The sequence below is a fragment of the Stenella coeruleoalba genome, assembly GCF_951394435.1.
Source record: "Stenella coeruleoalba genome assembly, chromosome: 12".
Lineage (NCBI taxonomy): Eukaryota > Metazoa > Chordata > Mammalia > Artiodactyla > Delphinidae > Stenella > Stenella coeruleoalba.
The window spans coordinates 12788395-12802753 of NC_137158.1; positions in this window are offsets into that span (position 1 = coordinate 12788395).

Below are 14359 nucleotides of genomic sequence, written 5' to 3' on the forward strand. Positions count from 1 at the left end.
ATATTATATATATATATTATATGATTATAATCATATAATAATAATGAGTCAACACACTATACTAACAGCTTAGTAGTTATTATTCATGCAGTCCTCACAAAAATCAGACAAGCCTATTGTCATTTTACAGCAAAGAAACCAAAGCACAATGAGTTAAGAAGTATGCCGATAGTCATGTAATTAGCAAGCGACAAAATCAGGATTGGAATGTAAGGCTGTCTGGTCACACAGGCGGTACCCCCCCCAGAGCGTCCTCCTGTATTTCGGCTCAATTGCTCCGTTTACAAATAGACTCAGTGTGATTCACGGACTTCCTAAAATCAGAGAACAGGGTCTACATTCCTGAGCCCAAGATCAATACTCTTGTTTTCTAAATTTGAGTACAGCCCACCCAGCTACCTGCAAATAGATTCCCAGAGATGGACCATGATATTTATTTACAAACCTTTCAAAGAAGAGATTTAATAATTGACAGGAATGTATGACAGCCCGCACTGGCAAATCCTTCTTTTCATCCCATCTGGTCTCTGCTTCTCCACTGCCTTCACCCTCCAAGGACTGAGGACAGTCACGCTCTACAGAGCAGCCCTTCATGGGGAGCCTAACGGGGGCAGAAGAAGCAGGCCTGAGTCAGGCGACAGTGTATCTGAGTTTCAGTCCTGGACCTTCACTAACCAGCTTTGGAAACTTATGGAAAAGATTTAATCTCTTGTGGTATAATTCCTCACGTGAAAAATAAAAGAGTCAGATAGATTGCTTTAAAAAATGAAAAACCCTTTAGTTTTCAATAATTTGTATGACAGAGTGCCTAGCACAGAGTATAAGCGCTGGACAAATGTTTGTTGCACTAAATAAACTTTGGCCAGACATTCAGTGTTTTAATATTCTGTTTTTACACATTCTTGTCCTCTTTCAGTCGTTACTTATGTGGGCTCAGTTTTCCGGCTGGGACATCCTTCTGCAGACAAGAGAAGGCTGTAAATGCTGGTGGGAACCACTCAACGTTCCCAGTTGCTTCAGTGACACCAGTAACCACCCCTTATCTCGGAAAAATAACTGTGAATAATACTACTAATAATGCTCTAATCCAAATTTCCACCATGGTGATAATCAACTCATTTTCTAGACGCTTCAGAGAGTAAATGGTTTCCTTGAGATGATCCAAACTCTAGCAGTCCCCTACCTCTTATAACACGCTTAGCTAAATCCTAGGAATAAGTGTCCGGTTGGCACAGTGTGTGTGGATCACATGCCCACACACTGAATGTCCCCAGGGCGAGAAGAAGAATCTGGCCCCTTTGACAGTTGTACTAAGAGGGAAAACTGGGAACCCCATCATATCAAGGCCACTTATGATGGTAATTCCCCACCAGGAATTCAAGGCTCTCCTGCAAACAGAAAGGAATATTGGGAAACCAAAGAACAAACAAATGTGTACTCACAATATTAATGCATATATCCCTTCAGATTTTCTGTAACAAAGTCAAAGTGACTAATCATTTGCTATTTCTGATGTAATATGACTTGACATATTGTAGCCAGATTTAATAGATTACAATTTTCATGCTGAACCTGAGGATAAAAAGTTTGGACAGCACTGAAATATTCTTGCTAAAGAATCTGGCATGGCCCTTTTGTTCATTGTTTGCAGACTTTGCTTACAAAATAGTCCTGTTTGGAATTTCACAATCACATTAGTATATTAAAATGTGTGTATAATTCTGCACAAAAGAAACTTGTTTCACCTGGTATAATCCACATTTATTTAACCATGGAACAATTATTTTAGTTTTATTTGACCATCCTTTTTCACAAAATAAATATCATTTCAAAGATGTGTTTAACAGGGAATGCATATCAAGATCATCTGTGGAATTTTTTTAAAAAATACATATGTAGCTCTCCCAACTCCAGTTGGTGGGGGGATAGAAGAAGGAATGGAAGATATTTGTATCTTTTAGATCTCTAGAAGTGACTCTCACTCCCAGTTGGAAATCAACCTCCTAGAGGAGGACAAGAGTCCTGTAGAACCCAGCGTGAGCCAGGCTCCCTGAGCTGATGTGTGGGAAATATTAGCCATTTTGCTCTTAATCATTCGAAACACAGATTCCAGCCCTTTTAGATCAAACATATGCTTAATAATCTGTATATTCTAGTGCTGTGCGTTAGAGGGTATACAAAATAATAGCTATTTTCTAGGTAACATGTATCCACAAAGGAAAGAAATCTGCAATAAAATATAACATTGCAAACTTGGATTGCTATTTCTCATTTAAAAGATCATCACTTGAAAATGTAAGGTGACTTACTCAGGTTGCTTCCTTCCAGATTGAGGCATATTAGAGTGAATTCTCAGGATTTCATGGACTCATCAGTATGGCTCCTGGGGAGTGCTGTGGGTTTAGGAACCTTGCCATGCCAGAATCATGTTTCTTTCCTTAGCTGTAACTCTTTGAAGCCTGAGTTTTGTCCCTTTCTGGTTTTGATCGCTGCTTTGGACTTTTTTGCCTAGTTTTTCCTTTGTTGTTGTTTATTCCATTACGAATTGGAGCAGGGAGATTCTACAAGGCAGCAGATACTTCATTTCAGTATCTTATCCAGAAACTGTCTCTTAAACGTAACTATGTTTATGAAATAATTTATATTTAATTTTATATTAGCTAGTTCTTTCAAACTCAATTACTTTGCTGAGATCCAGGCACAGAACTTCTTACACTTAACTAAACTGGAGGCGGTAAGAGCTCTCATTTGAAAGAGAAAAAACATGAAACCAGAAACGTGAGTCTCCTTTTTCCAGTCAGCTGTAATTTTGTTAAAAAATTGTGAAGCCATTCACCGATCACTGAGGGAATTTATTTTATTCCAGCTCTGTGATGTACATATCTTCTCTTTGCTGATGAGAGAAGTTAGAGGATGCAGAATACATATGACCCAGGCTGCTAAACTAAGGACTATTTTTTATGTTCTAGTGCAACTGAAATTATTTTCTGTTGTGTTTTCACACTACTCCATGTAACAAAATAAGGATTATATTGCTATTAAATTCTTTTAACATAAAGGATTCTTTTTAGATATCAGCTCTATAAACTTCTAAAAGCTTTTATACATGTAAAGAATCATGAAATATGTTTCATGCTATTGTGGTAACTCACAAACTGGTGACAAAAAAATGTAATTTTTAATTTTCAGTTTTTCTCCCCAAAGCTATATCGTTGTTTCCACCAGTATCATAAACACTACTGTGTTAGTTCCAGTGTTTGAAACGGCAGCACTCTGTCTCTGCTCTGACACGTTTAAGACAAAGACTGCCTCTAAAGTCACAAATTCTATAGCAGAACTCAAAACTTTGTTTATTTTTCAACAAGGTCAACCTGTAGAAAAAATTTGTTATCAGACTATTAATTTTAATTCTTTTCTTCTCTGCTCCTTTTTTCGTATCTTCTTGCCTCTTTATTTATGCTCTTCCTGTTTTATCTGAGTTTCTCAGTACCTATAATTTTCTACTCCTTGCTCATAGTGGTCAGGCAGGTTGTTCTGCACCCCACCTAGGATGCCAAATAGCATATAAAAGTTTTCTCTGACTTCCAAGGAAAATCATTTAGAGCAGCATGCTACAAATGGTATTCTTTTTCCACTCTCCTTTTGTATTTCTATTGGCTCTGTGTAAGTTTTGTACTGTCTACTTATCCTCAAATAAGCCCTATGAAGACCTGATGTTTCCAAAAATCCTGGGAAATAGCAGGTCCTTGGCCCTGCTTATCCTTTGATTGGGTGTTGGTCAAAATTCCATCCATCAAAATTCTGCAGAGGAGCGAGCATGTTAACACGTGCACTTTCTAATCCAATTCCCAATGTCTTTGAGGCTAAACTGAGTTGAGATTATCTTCATATCCCACTCCCTAGAATCTGATATTCCTAACAGACTGTGTGCACTTATGAGCCACAGCACCCACTGAAACCAGGACTCTTCCTATTTCTACCCTTTTCACCTCAGTTTTAAATGTCCCAGGATGCAGTCATCACCACTCATTCTCTCCCTGCTTCCTAAACTGTGAGAGCTAAGACCACTTGTGTCCACAGAGCTTAACTATTAGAATGGAGGAATCCGGCCGCATGTGTCAACATGACTTTATTTATTCCAGGACATTATTGAAGGAAGATAGGGATGCAAGTCGGTAAATAATTTCACCACTGGCTTCAGTAAATTCTTACAAACCAATGTATTTTTTATAATCTAAGCAAACAACTTGCTTAGTAAGACTTTCTCAAGATCGTAATTCCACTGCGTTCACTAACACTAAACTATTATGTCATGAACTTAGCTCAGTCCTAATACATAGGCTTCCCACCCTGAACAACTAGCTTTAAGCCACTTTAGCCTGGATACTAACACCCTATAAATATCCTTCCCAGACCTTCCTCTTCTGAGACACTTCTAAGATGACAAAAGTAGTGTTCTCCTTTATTGCATTAGGTCTACTAAATACATATTTGACCGATCACCAGAATTTTTGGTAGTCTTCTGGAGAGTTGACATCTTCGGGAGATACTTGTCGTCCTAATGAGCTTACATTTTATTAATATGGAGGAAAAAAAATGGGGAGTAGAAGAATAGTATCATGCTTTTCCAAAAGCATGAGTAGAAGAATCCCTTGCCTCATTTCCTAACTGATTCACCACCTGGGTCTAAATCTAGACTAGTAAATCAAGGAGATGTCTTCCATTACTTCAGGTATGTGAGGTTTGTTTTGTTACATTAGGAAAAATACAGCGAGGCTAGTTGTACTGTTATCAGTCCAGGTATTGGCAAACTTATTATCTTGGGATTTCTCCAAGAATCTCTAGTAGGTTGTCTCTAAGACTTACAGTTAGGCTGTGATTTGATTTTTACTACATTTTTATTTTCTTTAACTATTTTAGAAGAAGTTGGAAGATATTCCATAAAGAGTTTTTAGGCAGATGTTATTTCAAACCATAAGTTTGTACTCCTTTTCAAAATGAAATATCTGTGCTTGTCATTCAAATTGGCCATTCACTTGTTTTTTTCTTTTCTTCTTTAAGCTAATATTTACAGAGTATCTACCCTAGGCCAAACCTTGGGAAAGGAGTTAGAGTTTTGCCTTCCCCACTCTCAAGGATAATGTATTAGAGCTTTTATCTGCTTACCATTTATGTGAACACAGATTTTCTCCTTGAGAAGAAAAAGGTATTACATAATGAAAAATGGGGTTGAATGGTAGAGGGAAACAGAAGGTATTAAAAAAAAAATCCCAACGATTTAAGCTAGGATAAAGGTTCTTGCCTTAAAATTGGTTATGAAAAGGCCACATTTCCAAGTCTTATTTTCTCATGTTTTGTCTAGAATAGCCTTATAAAGGGTCACTTTCATAAACACCTGAGAAAAGTTGTTATGTGTCTCAGGCTAGAAGCTGACACTGACTTCACTCCACTTCTTTCCACGCACCTCCATGCCGGAAGGCAGCCCAGCCCATAAAATATATGATGAAGAACTAGTGTTCTGTGTGCTTGTTGGAGATGATTTTCAAGTAAATTCAGTAATTGTATCCTCAAGTCCACTTACACAAGGCTATATTATGAGTCTTACTGAAGTGAAAGTGACTTCAAAGAATTTCTAATAATGTGTTAGCTTTCCCAACTTATGTTTGACCGATTTCCAGAGTTGATGTTAGTAGCCTAAATCCACTGTTAACTAGCAGTTTAAAAAAAAAAAATGAGAAGGTAACGTTAGGCAGGATTTTGACTCATAATTAACACAAAAAAAGTAGAATATATGAAGATACAATGGGTGACCTCTCCAGTGTAGAATGACCTTTTGTCTTAATTTTTCCAGGACAATCTCTAGTTCAAATGTTTTGCTCTGTCATCACATGAAAACTATTTAAAATAGTTTCAAGTCAGAAATTATGGTCCAAGTTCCTATATTGTATAATTTCTACAGAGTGGAGTCCACTACATAGAACTCTACCTCCCATACTACTGATTGATTGGAATTCCACAGAAAGTTTCACAGTTGATTTACTCAGTGATCTTTGGTATAAATAGTCCTGGTAGTGCTAACACAATGTGGATGCATTTTTCATCTCTTCCTGAATGCAAGTTTTTAAAAAGGGGGGTGGAGGGAACATGTAAGAGTGCTGGGTGCATGACAGTCTGGAAATTTGTATTAGAGAATACTAGGATAGTGCCTAGATATGGAGATTAAAAATATAAAAACATATTTTGTGTCCTCAGAATTTGCCTAGATTTGGCCCTGCATGCAGTGCCTTCTCTGCTCTTGCACATTAAGAGTTCCATATCGGGGCTTCCTTTGTGGCTCAGTGGTTGAGAGTCCGCCTGCCGATGCAGGGGACACGGGTTTGTGCCCCGGTCCGAGAAGATCCCACATGCCGCGGGGCGGCTGGGCCCGTGAGCCATGGCCGCTGGGCCTGCGCGTCCGGAGCCTGTGCTCTGCAACGGGAGAGGCCACAACGGTGAGAGGTCCGCGTACCGCAAAAAAAAAAAAAAAAAAAAAAGAGTTCCATATCAGTTATATTCTCACTTTGACTCCACCCACTATGCATATCTATAGCTATTAAGTGGAGAATGTTGTTCTCCTTTCCCTGAATACAGAAGGGAAAAAGAGATTTTCGTGGTAATCTAACACCAAAGTGACTGTGAGGAAAGGAAGGTATTTTTCTACCACTAGAAATTACTCAACTCTATCCCAGCTTTAGGGATGTTTACTGAGGCCAAATTCCCCAAGTTAAACCCCAGTCTTTGCACCCAGCATAAAAGCCTCTGCAGGCCAGCCAGTTCTAAGGCTATCTTGGTATTAAGGTTCAAAACAGTTTGCTCAAAGTAGGCCTGAGGAGTTCTTAACAACCCAACTTCTGAAATTTGACCTGGAGCTGAATCTGGAATTCCTAGTACATTTCAGTGGCAAACTATCCTCTGAAATGAAAGAGACGAAAGGATTTGACACCCTGTCAGTTCATATCATCCATGTGCGCATTTAAACAGAAGGCAGGATTTCTTAAGAGGCGTCATTAAGATGCTAGTGAAGAGGTTATACAATTCCCATTGGCAAAGAATCTGTGTGGGCAGAAGTGAGAGTCTGCCTTGGGGTAGGGAATGGCCGTCCAAAAGTCCCCTCCGAACCAAGACATTTCACGACCTACCATTGGACGCAAGCTGTACTGAGATCGTTGTGCTGCTAACGGTCATAAACACGTCTATTACATGTGTGTGCTTTTATTTAAAGGAACTAGAAACACGATAATGGACAAAGGAGAACAAGGTTAATACAATCCCCCACCACCACCACGTGAAGAGTGATAATGATGCAGAGGACAAAGGAAGCAGGAAGCAAAGGAAGTAACCAATCAGGAAAGGAACAGTAACCGAAACAGATGAGCAAGTGACTTGTAAACAAACGCTTCATAATGAAGGCTCCAAAGCTGATGTGATAAGCAAATCCTATTAATTTCTGTTTTACACAGAAATGTGGTAGTAGGCTGACCAAGGGCAGGGAGGAACCAGAGTCTGAGAGGAAGACACAGATCTTATGTGGAAATAGGAAGAGACGCTATCTGGTATCAACCTGCAAAATCTTCATAGATACAGAATCAAGCTTTCAACGTGCAGGTGTTGGTGTGAGCCAATTTGCGACCTCTCAAAATAAGAAACTCTTGGAAGCAGAGGGAGGAGACTGGTTATGAAAGAGGTGGAGGAATTTTAGTAGCCAAAGAAAAGGCTTTCTGCAGCTTGGAATTCCCTTCAGGTTAAGCTGGCATGCCAGAAACTTATTCATTCCAAGGTCTTTTCAAAGAAGCCTGCAAGTGAAATAAAAACACCTGTCATGACTGTGATGAACCTCTCTGGACAATTTGGCAAAAAGTGATCCCCTTGCTCTGTGGTGAAGAGTGCACCCAGTTCCATGCTGTAATTATTGAGCAATCGGTTGTATAGAAGGCAGAGCCTATATGTACTTTCCTTCCAAAGACTGAGTGGCCTGGCACCTAAATTGTACTATTCAATTCTGTAGCCCGGAGCCTTCTTCTCTCTTTAAAAGCATGAGAATGTCTTTTCTATTTGTATGATTTGGTTGGGAAGGCTGACTACAGCAGACGGTGCAGGACCAGCCTCATCACCTCCACCCCTGTGCCTTCCACAAAGACATGGACCCCATGCGTGAAGCCTACAGAGTACACCAGTGAAGTCTACAACTGGCTTTCAGGCTCTTCCTGGGCAAATTCAAAAAGGTAGGCAAAATTAGTCTCTTTCTACCACTTGAGCTGCCTCAGTCACTCAAGGTCAAAATTTTATGGCCCAATGGACCGGGCAGTTTCCATTATTCCAGACCATTGCACCTCCTTCCCCTAAAATCATCGTAAAATTCACATCAACTGGCTGCAAGTCCATAAGTAAGTTAATCCGCTTGCCAAGCCTTGGATCTCCTCATTTTTTAAAAGGCTCATTGGCTTTATACATTCCATATTCTAGGTAAACTTTCGTGTGATGAATGGTATCTACAACTCTATTGGTATTTGTAATTGCAAGACACAGAAACCTGCTAAGAAAAAAATTTAAGGAATTTATTAAAAGGACCTAGCTCATAGGATCTTAAGATGGCTGCAGAATCAGGAATGGAAGCTACACAGCCAGAGCAATACCTAATATCACAGCACAGAACTACTCTGCTGGTGAAGACACAGAGCCAACACTGAGCCTAAGCTCACCCCACTGATAACACCAAAACTGGACAGCAGTGCACAGCAAACTCACCCCTTCCACACTTTCTCCAGAATGGATTCCACATGACCCCTTACTCTTCTTGTCACTAGATTCTTGAACAATTATAAACTATTTTTATTATCCTAATTTTACTTATATATGGTCATTAGAAATAAAACTAAATTTATTTTCAAATAATCTACAATTCAGACTTTCTTATGAGTCACATGGGCCTTTTCCCCTATAATTTATACCAAATTAATTACTTTTACTTATAATCAAGTAAATGTGGTTACCATCAAGAAAAAATAAGACAACTTATCATGAATGAGCCCACAGTGTCTATAAAATGTCAGGGAAGGCAGAAAGATAGGAAAGGTTTGAGTTTTTAAAAATCAGTGCTTGAATCATTATCATCTCAATTCAAAATTTTGAAAGAAAACATGAAGCAGTTGATCTAAAAAAATTGGTTTACATATATCCATATGCATCCAAGCAAAATTATATTTTGGAAAATATTCAATGATATGATAAAATGCTTAGATTTCTTGTTAAATGAAAAAAGCTGGTGTCATAATAGTGTGACTACTGTGATCTTAATTTAGCGTGTGTGCTCGTAGACACACACACACACACACACACACACACACATCCATGCATACAGACTGCAGGAATATATTCCAAAATTCTTAATGTTTTTATTTTTAAAAACTTAAAGTAATTTTGTCTCACGATATGTCATCTCTCATCTTAAAGTGGTTGCCTAGTGGGAAGTAAGAGTATGTCATCCTCCTGGGTTTAGTTTGACAATCCAATGCTTTTGGTGATCAAACTCTCCTTGAGTTAGTAAATCAAGTATTGAAAAATTGAAAACTACCTGCCACCCACTCTTAGCACTGTTTCTTTTTGTACTCAATTTTAAATTAAAATGTATCCAACTATAATCCTAATAAAGTTCTGGACTTATGGAGCTCAGATGTGAGGTAATATGGCTACTACGAAAAAGAATTCCAATCTTTACTTCTGTCTCATAGCAGTAAAAAGGAATACAGTTCATAACATCCAGCAACACTATTCATGGGCCACATTCTCAGTGACCACACAACCTACACTCCTCAGACTTTTCTTCCATAGCCCCCAACTCTTCATTTTTCCTTCACTGCCCTTGATTTTACCTCTCTTTTTTCTGATATCTCTCTTTTATTACAGCAGGATTTGATGCTATTTATTTAGGAGGTAAAGAAGGACCAAAGGGCGGTTGTTGCTTGTGTAATTTGGAAGAACCTGATGACATTTACTGAAATAGGAAACAAAGAATAAAAAAAAGAGAAAATAGATAATATTGAGTACTTACGATTGTTGAAATCTTGTGCAGTTTTTCTTGATGAATTATCTTACTTGATATTTACCACAAACCAATGAAAGGGATACTATTATAATCCTCATTTTATAGATAAGTAAACTAAGTCTTCGAGAAGCTAAATTACACGTGCAAGGTCACAAAATTAACACATAGATGAGTTGTCATTTGAAAGTCAACAGAGCACATGATCTTCAGTACTTACCCTCCTTGAGGAAGAATGTATAATAACTTCAACTTTAGACCCTTGGAGGAAGAGGTACCCATAGATCAACCAAATGAACATTTCTAGTTGGAATTTAGATAAACAGATCCAACTCTCAGGAGATGTGAGTATTAGGTAACTAGAATGAAATTTTTGAAGAACGTCATAAAACCACTTAAGAATTTTAAACTAATACGTGAACTCTTTTTTTTCTAGCATTCATAAGCTGTGAGACTCATAGGTAAATGAGAGCATGGGACAATACATATGATTTTGAAGGTCCTTCTCTTTGACAATTTATATTTGTAAGATTCACACACACACACAAAAAGTTACATTTCAAGAATAAAATAGATTTAGTTTTCTATAAAGTAAAATCACAGATAAACATATTCAACCTGCAAGGATTCTTAAAGTTTCCTAGTGAATCTCCAATACTGGGATTTACACACGAGAAGGAAGAGAGAAAATCAACAGAAAGCATACATCTTCTCTTTCCCAAATAAGAAATTCTGCCTCAGCTTTCAAAAATTGATTCTTATGGTTTCAAATATCCTGTAGGTAGTACTGGAGATGAAATTTAAACAAATGTATTTAGTCATTTGAAAAGATGAGTATCATAATGTTTCAACTTGTCTATAAGTGTCTATGATTCATTCTGTCTCCAGATTAAGCAAAAGTCACCATGTGTAGAAGCTTGTCAATGAAATAAGAGGGGGGATAACTAGAAAGAACTAGAAACAGTAAGAGGGAAAAGAACTGGAAGAATCTGAAACAAAATAAGATTAGGGTAGATGATTTTTTCATCCATATAGAATGATTCTATGATTTTTATGGTACACTAAGCTTTCTTAGGGTAGAACTTACATACTACAAAATTCACCCAATTTAAGTATACAGGTCATTGATTGTTTTTCATGGGTTTACAGAGTTTTGGAGCATTCTCACTGCCCTAAAAAGTTTTCTCAGCCCATTTGCTCCCATTCCCAGCCCAAGTCAACCACTGCTTTGATTTCTGCCTTTTCTAAGAATTTTATATAACTGGAATTATACACTATATAACCCTTTTGTCTGGTTTCTTTCTCTGAATATAATTTTTGAGATCCATGCATGCTACAGTATATATCAAATGGTTTGTTCCTATTTATTGCTGAATAGTATTGCATTGTATGGATAGATGACATTTTGCTTAAAAATTCATTAGTTGATGGACGCTTGGATTTTTTTCCAGTTTTTGGCTGTTGTGAATAATGTTGCTCTGAACATTCATATTCCAAGCCCTTGTATAGACATACATTTTCAAGTCTCTTTCAAGATTTCTTGGAGAGGAACTGTTATGTGATTCCAGGATTCTAACGGCAAAATCTAAATTGAAAAGTGATTAAAGCAAAGATATTTTCAAAACATGGAATCAAAGAATGAAAAGTAGACAAATTTCGCTCTCAAACTGCCATGCTCATTTCAGGAAAGCCCATTGTTTGTTTTTACACTTTCAGTTCTCTCTTTGATGGTCAGCCCAGTAAAAACTACTGCACCTCACTGACTAGATCCATCTGTCTATCTTAGAGAATGGCTTTCTCTTTGCCACTTAGAAAACAAAAGAAAGCAAGAAATCCAACCTCATCACCTCTAACTCTTCTTCCCCTGACACACTTTCCCACTAGAAATTCATGGAATTCGGACTTCTTTTAAGTAAGAGGAGACTAGTCAGCTCCTTATGAATTTGGAAGGACTTAATAAAACTGTACTTAAATTTCTCTGACAGTTTTCTCTCTGACTACTTTGCTGCTGTCTCCGCCTCTCTTCATCCTGTAAATATCCATATTTTCTGGGGAATCAGTTTCTTGACTTCTCTTCTTGCTCTGTGCCTCCCCTCTTCACGTACCCAGGACTTTCACATCTGTATTCCCTGACCTCCCATCCTACCCCAAGACTTAATTTGCAGCTTCCTTCCCAGTCTCCTCCTTAGTCACCTACTGTAGCTCACCATTTCACAGACCTGCTTCCCCTACTCTGTTCCTCATTTTAGGAACTAGGGTCACCTTTCCCCCAAGCCTGCAGCATAAAGGTCATCCTTGACTCGTACTCCTCTCTTTACTCTTTTCTCCTGTATAATCAAATACCATTTCTGTGAATTCTACCTCCTAAAGTACATGTCTGACACTCCCCTCCACTCTAAATGTGGTATCTTGGTTGTAGCCCTCTCTGCTCTCACCAGGAACACCCACTCACCCTTTGTACAGCCTACCTGTTCTATCCTCTCTACTGATTCCAGGGTGATTTTTATAAAGTGAAAGTCTCATCATGTCTCTATCCATTTTAAAATCCATCAACGGCACTCCATCACTTTCAGAATTATGGCCAGCATTTTAAGCATGGCTTCCATGCTCTGTATTATCTGGTCATTTCTTATCTCTCATTTCATATCCTGCTGCTCTGGAGAATCCACCACAGAGAGAAAATCCACATAATGTGCAGTTCCTCCAAAATACAAAGGATGTTTCTCACATCTCATGCATATCTTTGCACATGCACTTCTCTCTGCCTGGTGTGCTCATCTTTGCTGTTTCCCATCTTCACGTTGCAAACTCCACTCCAGGAGGTTTCCCCTGTATCTGCAGAATGCCCACACAATGTGTCCTTCTTTTGTGCTTCCAGCATCTTTCCCGTACCTTGTAATGACAACCTTCATTCTGTGTTGTAGTTTGACTTAGTTTTCTGACTCCCCCACTTGAGTAAGAGCCTCTTTGAGGCCATGGACAGTAAAGTGTTAAGAACACAGATTGCTTGGATTTGAATCTTGGCTTTGCCTCTTATTAACTCCATGATCTGGGCAAGATCATTTAAACTACCAATGCCTCGATTTTCTCATTGGCAAAATGGGGGAAATAATAGCATCTGCTGCACAGGATTATTGGGCAAATGAAATTAGTTAACCCATCTAAGACACCTTGAAGGTTGATACTCTTCATCATATCCTTATCACCACCTCTACAAATCCAGTTTCTAGCTAAGCACACAGCACATCAGATGTGTTGTTCGTGGAAGAAATTCGTAAACTAACAATCTTTATGGAAGTGATAGCTAGAACAAGAGGATGTAATTTTGCCTTCCCCTGTCCCAAAGGCTACAAAGTCAGAAGTACATAGAGCCTGTGAAGCCTTGAAAGGTACCCGTGGTTAGTAGGGGTGATACAGTGTCACAAGGGCAGGGGAAGAGACTGTTTCAAAATAAAGGGGATGAGGTTTGGCATGTTTGAGAGAGGTCCAGGAGACAGAAACCTGAACCAAGCCATTTGAGTCTGGGCACTTTCAGTGGGATGGGCTTGATGACAGTCATGCTGCTGGAGGTGGGGAGGGTGAATGAGTGGTGAGGAAATCAGGACACAGGGGCAGACCAGCTCAAGAGATATGACAGCACACAGGAGGGGAAGAAAAGTAGGATAGAGGTTAAGGGGAGAAAGAGAATGCTTATGAGGTAGTTTCCTAACCACACCAGTTTACTAGTTTCCCTCCTTGAGGGGATAAATGTTGCCTTAACCAGAGGAAAAACTTGCTTCTAACCTTGTGACCAACTTCTTTATTTACTAATCATCAGTGTCTTGCCAAGAATAAAAATGATGACAAATCCTATGGGAATGTCTGACTTTTATTTTTATTTTTTTTACTTTTTGTATTGCTCCATTTACAGGAAGAAATTCATTGTTCCACAATTCTTGCCACACTTTAAAGTTGAAGAGATAAACATGAGAGAGAAGAGCAAGGATGTCACCTGCTTGCTGAAGCTTGCAAGGAATGAATTAAATGTTTGAGTCAGAGATATTCATCAAGACATTAGTCAATTTTACATAGCTCGTCAAGAAACATTTTAAGTTCAAAATTTCCAAGTAAACTAATCTTATTACCAAAGTAAATACTAAATTTTTAACTTCAAAATGGTGTTTCTCCTAATTAACATATTAAATCAAACTTCATGTAGCAACTGTAAAAATTATAAAATATTAAAAAAAAATCAAAATCTCCTGTAATCCTACCACCTAGAGAAAAGTACTATTGACACTT